The sequence below is a fragment of the Nomia melanderi genome, chromosome 9 (assembly GCF_051020985.1).
Source record: "Nomia melanderi isolate GNS246 chromosome 9, iyNomMela1, whole genome shotgun sequence".
Taxonomy (NCBI): Eukaryota; Metazoa; Arthropoda; class Insecta; order Hymenoptera; family Halictidae; genus Nomia; species Nomia melanderi.
This window is the reverse complement of record NC_135007.1, coordinates 5938634-5953681: the sequence shown is the minus strand read 5'-3', so window position 1 is coordinate 5953681 and position 15048 is coordinate 5938634. Positions and strand designations below refer to the sequence as shown.

The following is a 15048-nucleotide window of genomic DNA, read 5'->3' as shown; positions in this document are numbered from 1 at the left end:
CAGAATTGCTACAAATTTTAAATTTAAAGCAACGAATTTCAGATTTCTCGTTTTATAATGCATTGCGTGCCAAGAGTGTTTCATAAGAATTCTTCTCGAGGCTGGGACACAGATTTTTTTAAGACGGTTTGTTTTGATGCAGAAATTGAAATAGTTTGGCGAATCGTTTGTAAATATATTACGCAGATTGCGTATATAAATAACAACACCTACGTTTCTTTGTTATTTATAGTAGTATAAAGACATTTTTTAGCTTAAAATTATATTCTTTCATGGGGCTCTTACAGGGCTAACCAATTTTTCTCTAGATAATTTTTTTTTAATTTCGAAGACAGTTTCTTTTTTAATTGAACCATATGATAATTTTTCGATGTTTTTACATATAACGAGTAACATGACAAATATAACCTACGACAACAGTGAAATGACTACTTTATTTTAATTCTCTAATATGCCTTTAGTTGATCAATTGAATAAATTCATTTATGAAATAGTAATTATTCAATAACGTCAGAAAATTAATGTAAGTATATTGTGATCCAAAGAACGAAATGGTACATTCTTTAGTTTATTTTTGTCATTGTATTTTATGTGTGGATCTGTGATCTCGAAATCTTGTATAAAAATGACATCGAGAGAAGAATTATTTGCGTATGAACTGCAAAACGATATAAAAAATTCTCTAGAGGAGTTTTTTCTACTACCATAAATAACGAGATATTCAAAAGTTTGCATTTACATGGCCCACTTTGTATATTGTATTATTTATTCATGCATATGTGATATGTCTCTGAAGAAAACATTCACATATAAATGACCTGGCGCGCAATATGTTATTTGTGCAAATGATAAGGTTGCCTTTGTTGGCAATGGCGAAATTTCTCACCACTTTTCTTTCTTTTAAACTTCCAGTTTAATACAATAGAGTGTTATACAAAAGCAGCGTATTGATTATCAATTTTTCTCTATTCATTAACCTGTCTGTGTAATCTTTAAACGGTATTATTGCTTTAGGATCATTCAAATAGAGGAAAAGGTCAGAAAATATTCATCAACTGTCCAATAATATTTAATAAAGACCTTATTCCATTTATAATACGACATAATGCAATGCTCAGATACCTAGTTGATTCAGTAAAGTCCATTCGATTGCAGTTTCTATAATCAAGCAAACAACAACCTATATTTACATAAAAATCCATAATCTACTGATTGATCCCATAAATATTACATTTCTTTTATTTTTAAAAATTCAGATAAAACTTGTCTCAGTCTAATCAGAATACACAGATAAATAATCTGTCACACAATAAAGAAAAATATATTTCGCATTAAACAAAAGATTCGTTTATCGTAATCTCTAGAAATAAAGGAAGTACATAAATACTGAGTTATTTATGGTATAACTCAATATGTCGAACATATATATTATTAAGGATAATCATCGTGAATTACATGAAAATATATGCATCGCGAATGTATTGGAAAGCGCATAAGCAGTGGCTCGGAAAAATCACGCGAACGAGGGCCACGGAGTTAAGTAAAAAGAGGCCTCGTCCGCAATTTACTAAATTGGAAGATTCCGCTTCTGTTACCCTGGCAGCAGCAGCAGCGAGCGTATCGGAGCGGAAGGTTTGTTTCGAGTCGGACATGCCACTGAATATCATCGTCTCCTTATTAGACCATCTTAAAGCCGAGAGAGCCAATTTCCTTCCAACCCCCGACCACAAATTTCGAATAGAATTAACTTGATGGACCGGCTAACGAGTCTCGTTCCACTGCTCCGTTCTGATAATAGAAACGATTGTGGATCTAGGAACACAGAATACTTACCGAGTCTAAGGTTGATCATCGAATACGTGGGAGTAATTAGTGACCCTGTGGTTATGAGTATCGTTCGTTGTAGCGAACCTGGCACCTTCTATTTAGTCGGTAACAGATCCATTTCAAATTTACATATTTCATCTTCATTTTGCAGAATCTTCTGTTTTTATCTGAGAAATAGAACAATGCTGTTAAAAGTGGTGACGAATACTTGATAGATTAAAAGATGTATGGTTTTGTGAATACAAGTGATTTCTGCAACTAATACAAAATAAACAGTTTCTGGAGAGCTCCAAGTTTTGCGTCGCGATAGTGTCGCTGTTAATGGGGACCATCGGTTTGGTCGATGAAAGCTGGCGAAACTGCCCTCACTCGGGTTAAGTCGGCACGAAGTCGCCATTAGAGGCGCACAAAGTTGAGATTTGTTCAAGACCGTGGGTAATTTCTTTTGAATGGAGCCGTTTTTCGAAGTTTCCTATCTAAATTGCCCCTCAGACAATTTTATCCGAACGGATTCCTACCTTTTTCTTCATGGAAAATAGGGACACGGTTCATTGCCGTGCTCCTTTCGAACTGGCTCGTCACAGTTTTGGTCAGAACGCGTTTTTTTTAGCCGTGAACTAGTTCGATCAGAACCGCGAAGAAATCGCTAGAGATCTCCGTCGTTCGCCTAATTGGCCAACATTTTTATTGGTCGTCACCTTTTACGTCGTCGACGATTTTCAAGGGAACTACGAGGGAATATCAGTTTGCTCGAGATTATCGGTAGTTAGCGATAGGAGGAGCGGCGATTTTATCGTCGAAACTTCACTTTCTTTTTGGAAACATCGAAATTTTTACTATTAGTTGTACAGTGTCCTTCTGCCCTCATTTCTAGATGAAAACTGGGTTTTTGTAGCACTAGGTTTACGGTCATTTATTGTACGGTGTATTCTATTGCCCCTAGAAAAATGGATTTTTGTTCACTTGGATCTTGGAAGTTAGAAGATTAAAAATAAATAATTGGGGTACATACTGGTGTAATTTCATTAATCGAAATCGACGTAAATATTTAGCAAATAAGATTTATAAAACTCAATTACGTGTCAAATTTCCGCGTTTCGTGAACCTGTTGTCAAATTAAAATTCTACATCTTCGACAGCATGTAGAAATTCAGAAATTACTCCCTTTAACGACGATTCCTTATTCACTTTCGTACTTAAATGGGAACTTTGTTCTTTTCTTCTCACGTAGAGAAGTAGCAAAATGATTCTCTGCATTTTGAACGTAATTAGGCTGAAACCGTAACTTTAAATTAGTTTAAATAAACTGAATATCACATTTTCGTAGCTGGCTGTTTTCACTTACTTTCTATGCACATGTACCATGCCTTTTAAATCGCTTACGATCCATGAATTTTAATACTGACGTAAATATCTATAAAGTAGATAAAAGTGATACTTTAAGAAAACAAACATTAATAAACAAAAATATCCAACAACATATTTTGCATGTTCCTCAAAGGCAAACGGTAATTTACTTGGAAAATTATTTAGTGTGTAATAGTTATAACAGTTATCTACAATACTTTTTACTGCTTTCATTCCACATTTCAATTATATTCTAATTAAATATTAAGATACGATATATTCTTATCTACGATATTCATAGCTGTCTTATAACAAATGTCCTAAAAGCCTAAAAGTCTATAACTCGTTTATACTCTTCAGTATCGTAATTCGACTAATCCCATACAGAAATCGTACTTTTCGCGACCTTCCCTTTGTCAGATCCAAACAAAAGTCTTGCGAGAATCATTTTAGTACATATCGACCGAATCCAGTCCAACCCGCTAAAATAAATCGTAAAAAGAAAGCATCTAATAAACGGAATTAATATCCGAGGAACATATCCGTGGTAATAATAAAGCGTGCAGTGAATAACCAGGCATTTTTTGTCGATTAACTCTGAAATTGTATTATTGAACATTATGCATACCGGTATGGTCACCGGGCCACATTTTTTAATAGCTTCACATCCCCCCCTCGTCCCTGTGGTCGGGCCATTTCAATTATATATTCGAGCGGCGGATCGAATCTCTTTTATTTTACATTTTTATTACCCTCGATATTTCATTCGCCGCGATGAAATGAGATTTGCCCGTCAGGGATCGTAATTCGACCGTAAACCAAGCAACCGATTGTAAACCGTTTTAGAACCGGTTCCACGGTTCCGATCGCGTTGGCAGCTCTCTGATTCGTTAATTTTTCTATTGTGCCCGCATTATTGCTAACTCCGGCGAATTACGAACTTCGCAGAAGTCGATGGTAACTAGACCGGGGAATGTTTGTACATTTATGGGAAATTTTAAAACGCAGATCTGCATAGAAACACGAATGCATAAGAAACATTCAAAGTGTAGTACTTATTATAATATTTCTCTGGAGAATCATTTCTTATCGTAATTCCACTTTCCCAATCGTGCTACCAAAAATTTGAATTTATGTCCGCAGTCTAAGAAAATATATAAAATATCCAAAATGCATTGCATTTCATAATATTCCTCCAGAAAAACCATTTTCTATTGCAATTCCATTTGTCTAATGGCACTCTCAAAACTATGAATTCCTATAAAGATACGCAACCCGTAATAATGTCCGCGTGGGCGTAGCTCCGCTATTTCAAAGCCGATACCCGATATTTCATCCGATTAAAGCACGAAACCCGTCGCGTGGTCACCGGGAGCGGACAGCCGGGGGACCAAAGCGAGCTGCGTATTGTGTGATTCCGAATAATTAGCAGCCGCGTTTCGTAATCAACGGGGCATGTGTTGTCCCTTCCTCTTTTTTCCCGGCCCATTGAATCCCGGCCGCGAAAATTACGTAACTGGAGTGTCCGGACTTTATGCCCGGCTATGTTACTGTTGTTCCAGAATCTCGTTACGTCCTTGAACATTCGACAGACAAAGCGAACCGAGATAAAGCATCGCGGAAATGCTCCTAACAATTCCGTTTCCTCTGTTCCCTGCCCGACAGCGAACGCGCTGTACGCGTCTAATGGTTTATCCCGAAGCTTTTCTTTTCTCCCACCATCCCTTCTACTTTTGTTTCTCCTCGATTCCACTGAGAACGTGATAATGTCGGTCGCGTATATAGTCCCGAGGGTTTTCCTAACGCGGCGACTTTTATGGGGCTGGAATTTCCGAGGATATTGATTTACCTGAAACAATACAGAGGGAAATTTCTGTTTAACGGTAAAACTATCAGACGGGTCAATATAACCTGATGTCTTTCCATTTCTAATGTCTTTTCTTGCAATTATTAAAAAGATAACACATGTTGCTGTAAGAAATTATTAAAGAAATTGATTTATTACCAAGGAAACGGAAATGTAAATCAATTAAAGTCTGAACAGATGCACTCTTGGAGTTTCTATAGAGAAATTTCAAAAGCTCAGTTTAACTGCTCAGTAGTTTTAGTGTTAAGCCTAGCACTAGAACCATCGAACAATAAGAATGAGTTATTTATAATTGCTTATCAAAATTAGAACAGTAGATTTCTTGACATTTGAAGCGCTTCTTGTGGGATTTGTTTTGGAATTTATTTTGAAATTTCCCACAAAAGTATATTTACCATTTTGATGATCGTAAAATAAAATTCCTGGAATGGGTCATTTTGAGATGTCTAGCAAATTTGAATGCTAGATTTATGGAACGCGTTAATTTGACGCGTATTGAATTTTATAAACAGTACTTGGTAAACGTTTACGTCAGTTTTGATCGTTGCAATTACACGAATATGTATTCTATCTTTCTAATAGTCTATCTTTCAATTTCTAATTGCCAAGATCTAATCGAACGAACATCAATTATTCTAGGAACAATAGAATAAAACTGTACAATAAACGTTCGTAAATCTAATGTTAATGTGTATAACACTATATTTCAATCTTACTAAATGATACCTTGCACGTTTTGGTTTACCCTTTTCTCTGTGATTTTTGTGACAGCAGCACTGGCTGGAATTAATTTACCGTTGATAATTTTCTGGAAAAAAAGAATTCTGTCTTTGTCCCATATTTGATAATATTATTTATTTTTATACAGGAAAAATATACATTCCTTGTGTTGTGTTACAATATTATCTACTTATTTATACTACTAAACAGTTTTATTTTACATTAACGTTTTTATTCTTATCCTAAGCATTTTCGAACAATTCGAAAACTCTGGTAATTAGTGACCACCATGATAATTAACGTGTTATGAATTGGTAATAGAAAGGTACCATTTAATTTCAACTGTAAGAAACATAATAACATTTACATTTGTACGAAATGTTCATTATTAATTTAATACGAGGGGTTAAAAATGTCTGATATGTCTTTATTGTTACTTATTCCCTTATTTTTATTTGTCACGCTGTAAATTTTAGTTTAAAAAAGTACAATACATTGTTATTGTTATTTATTCGCTGATTTTTGTCTCCTGGCTACAGAATGGATTTACTTTTCACGCATGCATATCAACTCTCTATTCATTCATGCATGCCTGAAATACACCTTGCAAAGTATATTTACCCTATTGTCTTGTAAAAACTTTTCTAAAACTTCCCCTATTCTTTTTGTTTTCTTCATATTCTTTAATGTTTTCCCTCTTCTTTCTTCTTATACACTGCTTTTAAAAAAGAGAATAATATACAATTTTTGTTCTGTACTTTTGTACTCCTGTCTATTTTTTTCTATTCATATAATTTTTCTTTCTTGCCGTGTACTATACATTCTTTTGTCTTTTGTTTCAGCAACTCCATATTTTCATTCTGAGTATTTTCGTGAAATATTTTCTCTTATCTATCAAATAATTAAAATCAATGAAATTGTTATTCTCATTGAAATGAAAGGCAACGATACTTGAATATTTCGTACTTTGTGCGCAAACATGACGCAGCACGATTAATTTATGATTCCTCATGTCGTATGTTTCTTGCGAATCTGTGTTTTTATCGATTGACTGAAATAGATCTTATTAGCACTAATGAACAGAATCTTATTAACTTTAACGGCAGTGTTACTTGGCGAACCTTGCCTGTTACGTGCGCTTAACATTTATTTCACGTGTACTTCATTTTTCAATTCCTTACTAATAACTTTGCTATTTTCGTCCTTTTATACCTAACGAATTTATATTCGCATTATCATCATTTTACTATTTTTTACGGTTTTACTGTCTGCTATTGCCACTCTACTCTGTAATGTGCAATAAAAATGAAATTATCCTTTTCATTACCTACTCTCAAAAGATTATACTTTGGACAACATAAAATAATAAAATTATAAGGTTTATTTAGCATTAACACAATTGAATATTGGTCTTACCAAATATTCTTTTTCGATGCTCTCTTTATGGTATATATTGTTTCATCACATTACATTTTTTAAGGAATGTTCTTATTCTGGCCCATAGATCTATAAGAGGTTAATATATTTTATACCTTCACTACGAATTGCAAATATTAAACATTATGTTTAATGAAAAATAATAGAAGGAACTTAGATCTATCTATTTACAAACAATTGCTAACTACAATATTTTTCTAAAAGAATACAAACTGCCTTATGTACATATCTCTAAGGACACTTTAATTAGGTTGACGGTATTCCATTTCCATAAATCTACATCATGCTCAAAGAATTCCTCGGCTTCGAATTACATCATACGTATCCTTGATTTATTTGCTGCGGATCTCGCTTGGCGGTCACCGCTTTTCATTCTGATAAAATAGGTTTTCCATTCGACGATAATCGTAAGTAACTTCGTTCGCGTGGTTCACGGAAGACTATGAATGCGTAACTAAACTCTTTCCTTCTGTTTTGCCACATCGTGCACGTGTGGGCAATAAGAATTTATAAGTTGGTCGTAATCGATTTGTCGAGTAAAGTTCACTGGTATCTCTACTATTACACGTTGAACCTGTACTGTCATTATACTCGAGTTGGACTATTATTATGTTGCTTGACGTGAAAAGCCATTCTGTGAAGTTACTATATTCTCTATATATTCTCTTGTTTTACTTAGATCCTTACACGTGGCATAATGAACTTCAAATGTTATTGTACTTTTAAGTATAAATGGCTGGATTCCTTTTGCAGTTTTTTCATGATAGCTCTGCATTATTAAAAATATTTTATTTGTAATGCATTTTGAAAAATAGCTGGTTTGCAGAGAGCAAACAATTCTTTTTACTAATAATATTGAAAATAACATACTAATATATTGTATTTCGAAAATATCTTGACTGAGAAACACACCTGTGAATACAACTGATGTCGAGTCACACTCAATATAGCAGCGCAAAGGATTAGACTAAAAGTCTAATAACATTTTTCTTGAATTTCTACAATTAGAATAAACGTTATTAATGATGTTAAATGGTTTCAAAATTTATGTGTTTTTAATTATTGAACGTATTTTATGCAAATACCCAGTCACAAAGGAGTTGTACGTGGTCGATGTTAGTGCATAGTTTATTAATATTTCACAGTACGTTTCAAAGGGAATATTAACTTAAAGATTAGACAGTGTTTCTTCGAAGAAAACAGTTTTAAAAGAAATGGATTTAGTCTACACTTTTGTCACTGTCATTTGTTTTGACAGCTGTCATCGTTAGTGTTACAATATTTTATTAAGTAGATCAAAACTTTATAAAGTAATAAGTGGAATCAATTGATTTTCTGAATATTGCGTCATTTGAAAATACTTTATCAATCCTTTTTTCTTACTTTTCTAATTTAATATGTGAATTTGTTTTAATATACTAAAGATATACTAAAATTGGAAAATGCAGCTTGAAACTTGACGCCATAGGCCTATACTGCCAGTGTATTTGCGACGAGTATCTCGTCATCCGTTTCTCCTAATGCATCTTTCGAGTTCCTGAAAAGAAACGTACCCCTTTGACCAGTTTCCGACTTGACGTTGCCTTAAACTCCATCTAACCGGTACTAATAGTCGTCAAAGAGGCGAAACTGGGGCAAAACTCGGCGAATAGCGTGCCGAAGGAAGGTCGTCGCGATGAAAGTTTTCCGTTTCCGAACTTAATGATTCTTGACCAGTTTTCACAGCTTATTAGTGATGGCTCGTTTCGCTTCGTGGAACTGGCGATTCGCGCAACCTCGAAGATTTCGCTGCACGGGATATTACTCTCAATGAAGGATTCATCATCTGCCGAAAATCGATCGAATTGGCCCATAACAAGTTCTCTGTTCTCAGGCTTCTTTGTTCTCTCAATTCGAATTTTTTAACATTCTCTTATATATTGCAGTTGCAATTTAATCGTTTGAACTATTAGATTAAAAATCATTGTGTTTACTAGTGCCATCTACAGGAATATTTTTTCTGGCATACAATTAATAATAATAAAAGGAGTAATTAACTAAATACTAAAATGTCATTTATATGTTTTCCTCTGTTGCCAGAAACGTTAAACTGTTGATTAATTTATATTTTTGAAAAATCTGATGGATTAATATTTCTAGAAGAGATATGAATTTATTGACAATAATATGAAGTTGCTTCATGTTAGAGTTACACTTATTGTCCAACTTGATAAACATTAAGAAAATAGATGGTATTAAATTAATTTTCTTCTATGCAGGTCATCTATATTGAAATCAAAAAATTTGTTTGAAAAATATACCGTAGAATGCTAACATTTCCTGAAAACTCTTGTATAAGTTTTTCTTTTAATTTAAAGCATGCATTACCATCGGGACTTACGTAACGAAATTTTTTAAATCAACATGACGCAGCCTTACGTCAAACACATTAGAATATTATACATACTTCACGTATACGAATAACCGCAGTAATCGTAAAATTTCCTTTTCTAATGGAATGGTAAGGTATTCAAATGAATTTCTGTTATGTAAAATATAAAATTTCAGCAAAATCATATTTACGAACAGTGCGAGCGAAAAGCAAATAACCGCACAATAAAATCCTCTTCGAGGGTACCTCGTTGATTTTTCCAGAGTCATAAATGTAAAGTCTTAATTTACAACCTGATATTGACATGAAAATGGGGTTGTATGTAAAAATATTTGATTTTATATACTTTATATATTTATTTTTGGTACCTACACTTACATTAGCATTGCCACGATTGCAATAATCATTCCAAGACGCACTTTGTAAATCATTTTCTTTTTATAATTTTGTATAAACGCAAAGTATACTCAATTGAATTAAATCAAACTTCTCACATTTTAAAATCAAGTTTTATATCACAAAATAAGTTGGTGTCTTCGTTTTGATGAACAGAATCAAGATTATAATCTTTCATTGTATTTCCGTGATCTTTATGGAGATTAGTATTTACATTTACGAAAGGAAATGAAGTAAAAGGTAAAAAAGAGTTTAATATTTTTTATCTTGGATTGCTTTATTACATGTTTTTCTATTGCTTTATCTCGTTTGTCATTTATTCCAGCGAACAGTAATGTTATGTTATTTCTTTCCTTATCTGAAGCTTTGGATGTAATAGCAGTAATACTTTATATCCTTGTTAACTAATTACTTTTTCACGATAAAATTTTCATTAAGAAAGAGAGAAGTTATTTCATTTAAATAAACGTAAATTAATTATGGCAATATATTCATTTTACCATACCCACATCTATTAACTTGAAATATTCTACAATATTTTAACCATTCACCACTTGCATTTTTCTTGTTAACTCTTCACGACCGTTACGATCGGTTTATCTAAGAATTATTCATAATACACCTAACCGTCGATTAACACGGTAGATTGGTTCCCCGAAAGTGCCGTGTAAATTGAATTCGTGCAATTCGAGTGTACAATTCTCATTGAAAAAAAATGCACATGTAATAACTTCAGCAAATCCATATGAAACAGTATTATTTATTTTTTGTAAAATAAATCATTATATACGTATTTTTAAATAAAAATTCATTAATCTACCAAGATTGCACATGTAACTTACAAAACAAACAAAGAATTAATATAATTTTTGCATTTGTCTGACCTGACCGTGTTAATGTGAAGTTCTTCCTCTCTTCTTCAACCGCAGCAAATCGAGGGCTAAGTATACCATAATCACATCATACCAAACACAATTTAAGATGTCCTCAAATATTTGAAACAAAGGATTAAAATATCACATAAAACATTTAATTACAATTAAATAACGTAACATTAATACGAGTTCCAAAGTGAAAAACTCAGAACACCTCGATCCGCAAGGGATTAGAACATCCAAGTTTCTCATCAAAATAAGTGAACTCAAACTTCGGAACGGCCAGTGTACTTTCAGACATTATCCTGCGACTTACTGGAAAAATGGTGCACAGAACCAGCGGCTCGCGTAAAATCAGGGTTCCGGGGATCAAAGACTTCGGTTTTCCGGTTGCGAGGAAGTTTTCTCCGGAGCGTTTCTTGGCTAAATGGATTACCGGAGCCCATCAGCGGAGTTTGCCGGTCGCTATCGCACAAAACCAACGAAATTACAACACGGAAGTAGTTGTTGCGTTGGAAATTCACCCGGCCGGGGATGAAAATTGATAAGCCCCGGCGTTATCGATCTATCGGCCTCCTTCCCGGCTGGATTAACAGTTTTCCCGCGGCGGTGTCGGTGTTTGCGTTGTAATCGTGCGGCATCACGTGCACGGAATTGCTCGATCGCGGACGAAGTTCCGTCGAGTTCCGGCCCGGTTTCCGGGGCAGCCCGGATGCTGCGGTGGAATAGCTGAAGTTGCTTCGATTAATTCCCATTCCTCCGTGTGCGCGCGGCCGCACGAGAGCAAGTTGATGAAGCGCCGTCGGCATCAGTATCCTGCGTATTAAATGCTCATAAAACCGGAGCACCTGCTAACTAAATTTCCAGTTCCGAGCACCGCAGTTTCGTAGTTTCGCTCCGCGTAATGGCCGCATTAAAACCAGCAAAAACTGGAACGTCCCCGTTTTTGCGTTTCTTCTTGCAAGTTCGGATCGAATTGCTCGATAACCGTGCTCGGGACCCGCGAATTTTGAACGGATTGAGGATGGTTAACTCTTTGTCCTCTGATTTCTTTCCCAATTGCGCTAAACAGATATATGTTATCTCATTATGTTTGATAACATATGATATATGTTTCATAGTTCATTATGAGCAGAGGAAAATTCTATACTTGTTCTATGTCTACATTTATTTGGAAGCATACAATTAACCCTTTGCGCTCGAATTATTTTCAATGTTGTTGGGTGCAGACTTGTATTTATTATTAGGGAAATGAATGAAAGTAATTTCTTTTTAAAGTACCACAAATAAAGTGTAACAAATTTGTATTGTCACCTCCAGCATGATGTACGAGTGCAAAGGGTTAACACTGACCGCCACGGTCACCTTTAACCGGAGTGTACAAATTACTTGAAAAAAATTACAAGGAGAAGACTGATGTCGCATTAAAATGTTTTGTAACGTGAGTAACTAAATAATAGTATAGCTTAAGAACTATAATACCAAATCATTAACGGTTGATTCTAATACAATTTGCCTTTGTTATAATACGATAAATAATGTTAAAAAAACGCTCTAAATTCTCGTGGTGGTCGACGTTTTAAAGAAAGCTCTCTCAATTGAGAACTTGACCTGTTAGTTGATTTTGTGTATTCTTTTTCTTTGGTAGAAAGTAATGTTTAAGGTAGCCGGTTTTAAGAAGAAAGACAGGTTTTTAAAATAGTTTATGGTATGTTAGGTTATGTGGTCATAATCACGTTTTTCATTAGAAGTAAGAAATTCTGGCGTTCTTATGATTAAGAAGGTTGTCCCTGTATTATAAATTGGACATATTAAAAAGGTTTATATGAATAAGAATGATATTATATATAATGATCACAGAAGGAGTATCAATGTTTCATAGAATTTTCTTTTCTTTAAGATACTAAATAAAACAGAAAGTTTCTTTGGATAATAAGAAAACATAAGAATACTCTTTTAAAACTCAAGATATCTTTCTTCTCCGTGTTTTCTATAGCATAAACTTCAAGTACACTTTTCGTCTTTAAGGGATGATTTCACCCTTTTAGAGTGAAATTAATCACAAAAAAAATAGCAATGTATTAGGCTTGACTTACTCTGCCTACACATAAAGTTTCATGATTTTTTGAATTTCCGCATTCGATAACTTTTCCTTTGTTACTATGTTTCTTCTCGCAACGTTATCTTTGAAAACATCAAAACGTTAACCATGAAAACGTGGAAGTTGATGCGTGACTGCTACCAGCATTTAAGCTTCTAAGCCACATTTCAGTTCTTCTTATGGCTCGCTCTGAATCAAATCATTACGCAATAACCTAGAAATTGGGTTAGCTCTGTCCGTTTTCAAACAAAGAACCGAGGAGAGCACGGGCTGCTCCGGATATTAATCGGCGGAGATATGAGTCCGGGCCGTTTGTTTCCTATATAGCCTCTGTACGTTGACGTATCAGAGGAGCAAAGTGCATCGGATCTGATACGGTTTACTTTGTTCGAGCGCATAATCCTCTGTACGCCTTTTTCCGTTCGCCTTGCTTGCCAACCGTGTGTTACGTCGTTTTTTCAAATGGTTCCCCGGTTTACTGTTGACTCTCATGCAAATGAAAACGTTCCCTCGAAACCGGGATTCGTGTTTCCCCGCCGCTCCTTCTCGCTCTGTTTTCAAACGTGATCCTTGTGTCATCGTAAATATTGACCACGCCGCGCCGCACGCGAAACATTGTTCTTCTCAATGGCGATCTGCGGCAACGCAATTTCGAGCGCCTGCAATGAAAATCTATGATCGTAGGATTATGGGTTCATATAGTTGCCAGCCAGTGTTTCTCGTGTTTGTATGCTTGACTATTCGAAAAAATGAAGCAAGATAAAGTTTCATTATTCTTTATTACGAATGCAATGACCGAGCGCATTCTTTGAGCATGCAAGTTACATTTTACGTGTCTTATCAATAGAAATATTAATGAATTCAATGATGCAGAATATTCTTTTTTTGATTCATTATATTGTATGACTACAAGAAAGTACACATTCTATTTAGAAAATTTAAAGTTGTCTCGGTTTTTAAAAGTATATTGCAAATATAACAAATTTATGTACTCCATTACGTACTCCATAAATTATAAAAGATAATAGAACTTTTTCCTATTTTAGTACCTAAATTTTCTGTATATTTGTTAGAGGACTTTAACATGTTTCTTCATTGTTTTGCTTGGATAATTTTATATAAATTCCTTGCAGATATTTGTTCAATTTAATGTAACACTGAAACACAGGATTACGTATTTAAATTTAATTTGTACTACATTAATATTTTTAAATGATGCATTGAGTGCAACTGCTCGTGCGTGCATAAAACGTCTCATTAATCGTTTAAAAGCAGATATCATTTTTCTATCATTTCAAACCATTCGCATGAAGTATACACTATTGAGATGTAATTATTGCGACTTCGTGGTTCACTAATTGACACAGTTTTCGAACGTGATGCGAATTTTGACGAGAAAATTAGTTGTTTTGTATTTTAATGCTTTAGCTTAATGGTTTTCAAGATGGATTTTCTACAGTAAAACGCTTATTCCTTTCCTTATTTCTGACGTTTATTTACACTGACATATTAAATTTGATGTTAAAACATGCATCCTATTATTACATACAATATCATATTTGGTCTATTCATTTCCATTTGCAACATATCATTTTAAAATAATATCAATTGTATTAACTGCACCAATCTCTTCCTGCTATCGGGGACAAACTTTAGGAAAACGAGTTACCAAATGGCACACAAATAAAAAAAGAATTGAGTACCGTTTTTTCGAGAAATATATAATTAGCAAAATTTATATATTTAGCAAATATATCATTTTGTCCATGAGTTTTAATGAAATGAAATATGCAGCTGATCGCTAATCGGCACATGAGCGTCATTGGCATCGCTCGCTGTACACCAATTTTGCTGGGTGTATACATTTAAGTTTATCAATCTGAAGGTTTCTAGTTAATTCTACGAGACACAATAATCTCCCCCCCCCCCCCTCAGTAACTGTAAAATTCATTATCTTCCTGTTCACTAATCAGGCTTCCACTATCATCGTCTAACCAAATATTCAACCTCACCACGAGGTCATCTACAGACTCACCGTCTCAAAAGCGTCTCCATCGATAAAAAACCACCGGATTTCCAAACCGATATCCAGCCACCGATAAGGAGC

At 34.4% G+C, this 15048-nt stretch overlaps 2 protein-coding genes and 2 long non-coding RNA genes across 13 annotated transcripts in view; 2 read left to right on the top strand and 2 right to left on the bottom strand.

Annotated features, from left to right (window-relative positions):
• Sesn (Sestrin) overlaps positions 1–15048 on the top strand; it is a 319665-nt gene that overhangs the window by 89440 nt on the left and 215177 nt on the right. The window lies entirely within an intron of this gene.
• Positions 1–15048, top strand: part of LOC116431331 (uncharacterized) — a 29469-nt gene that overhangs the window by 10722 nt on the left and 3699 nt on the right. The window lies entirely within an intron of this gene.
• Positions 6167–7819, bottom strand: LOC116431334 (uncharacterized). The gene is made up of 3 exons (XR_004235905.2): positions 7424–7819; positions 7178–7267; positions 6167–7048 (listed from the first exon to the last, which is right to left on the bottom strand). It is a non-coding gene; the product is annotated as an uncharacterized LOC116431334 (long non-coding RNA).
• Positions 10714–13748, bottom strand: LOC143174852 (uncharacterized). The gene is made up of 3 exons (XR_012999308.1): positions 12937–13748; positions 11157–11904; positions 10714–10951 (listed from the first exon to the last, which is right to left on the bottom strand). It is a non-coding gene; the product is annotated as an uncharacterized LOC143174852 (long non-coding RNA).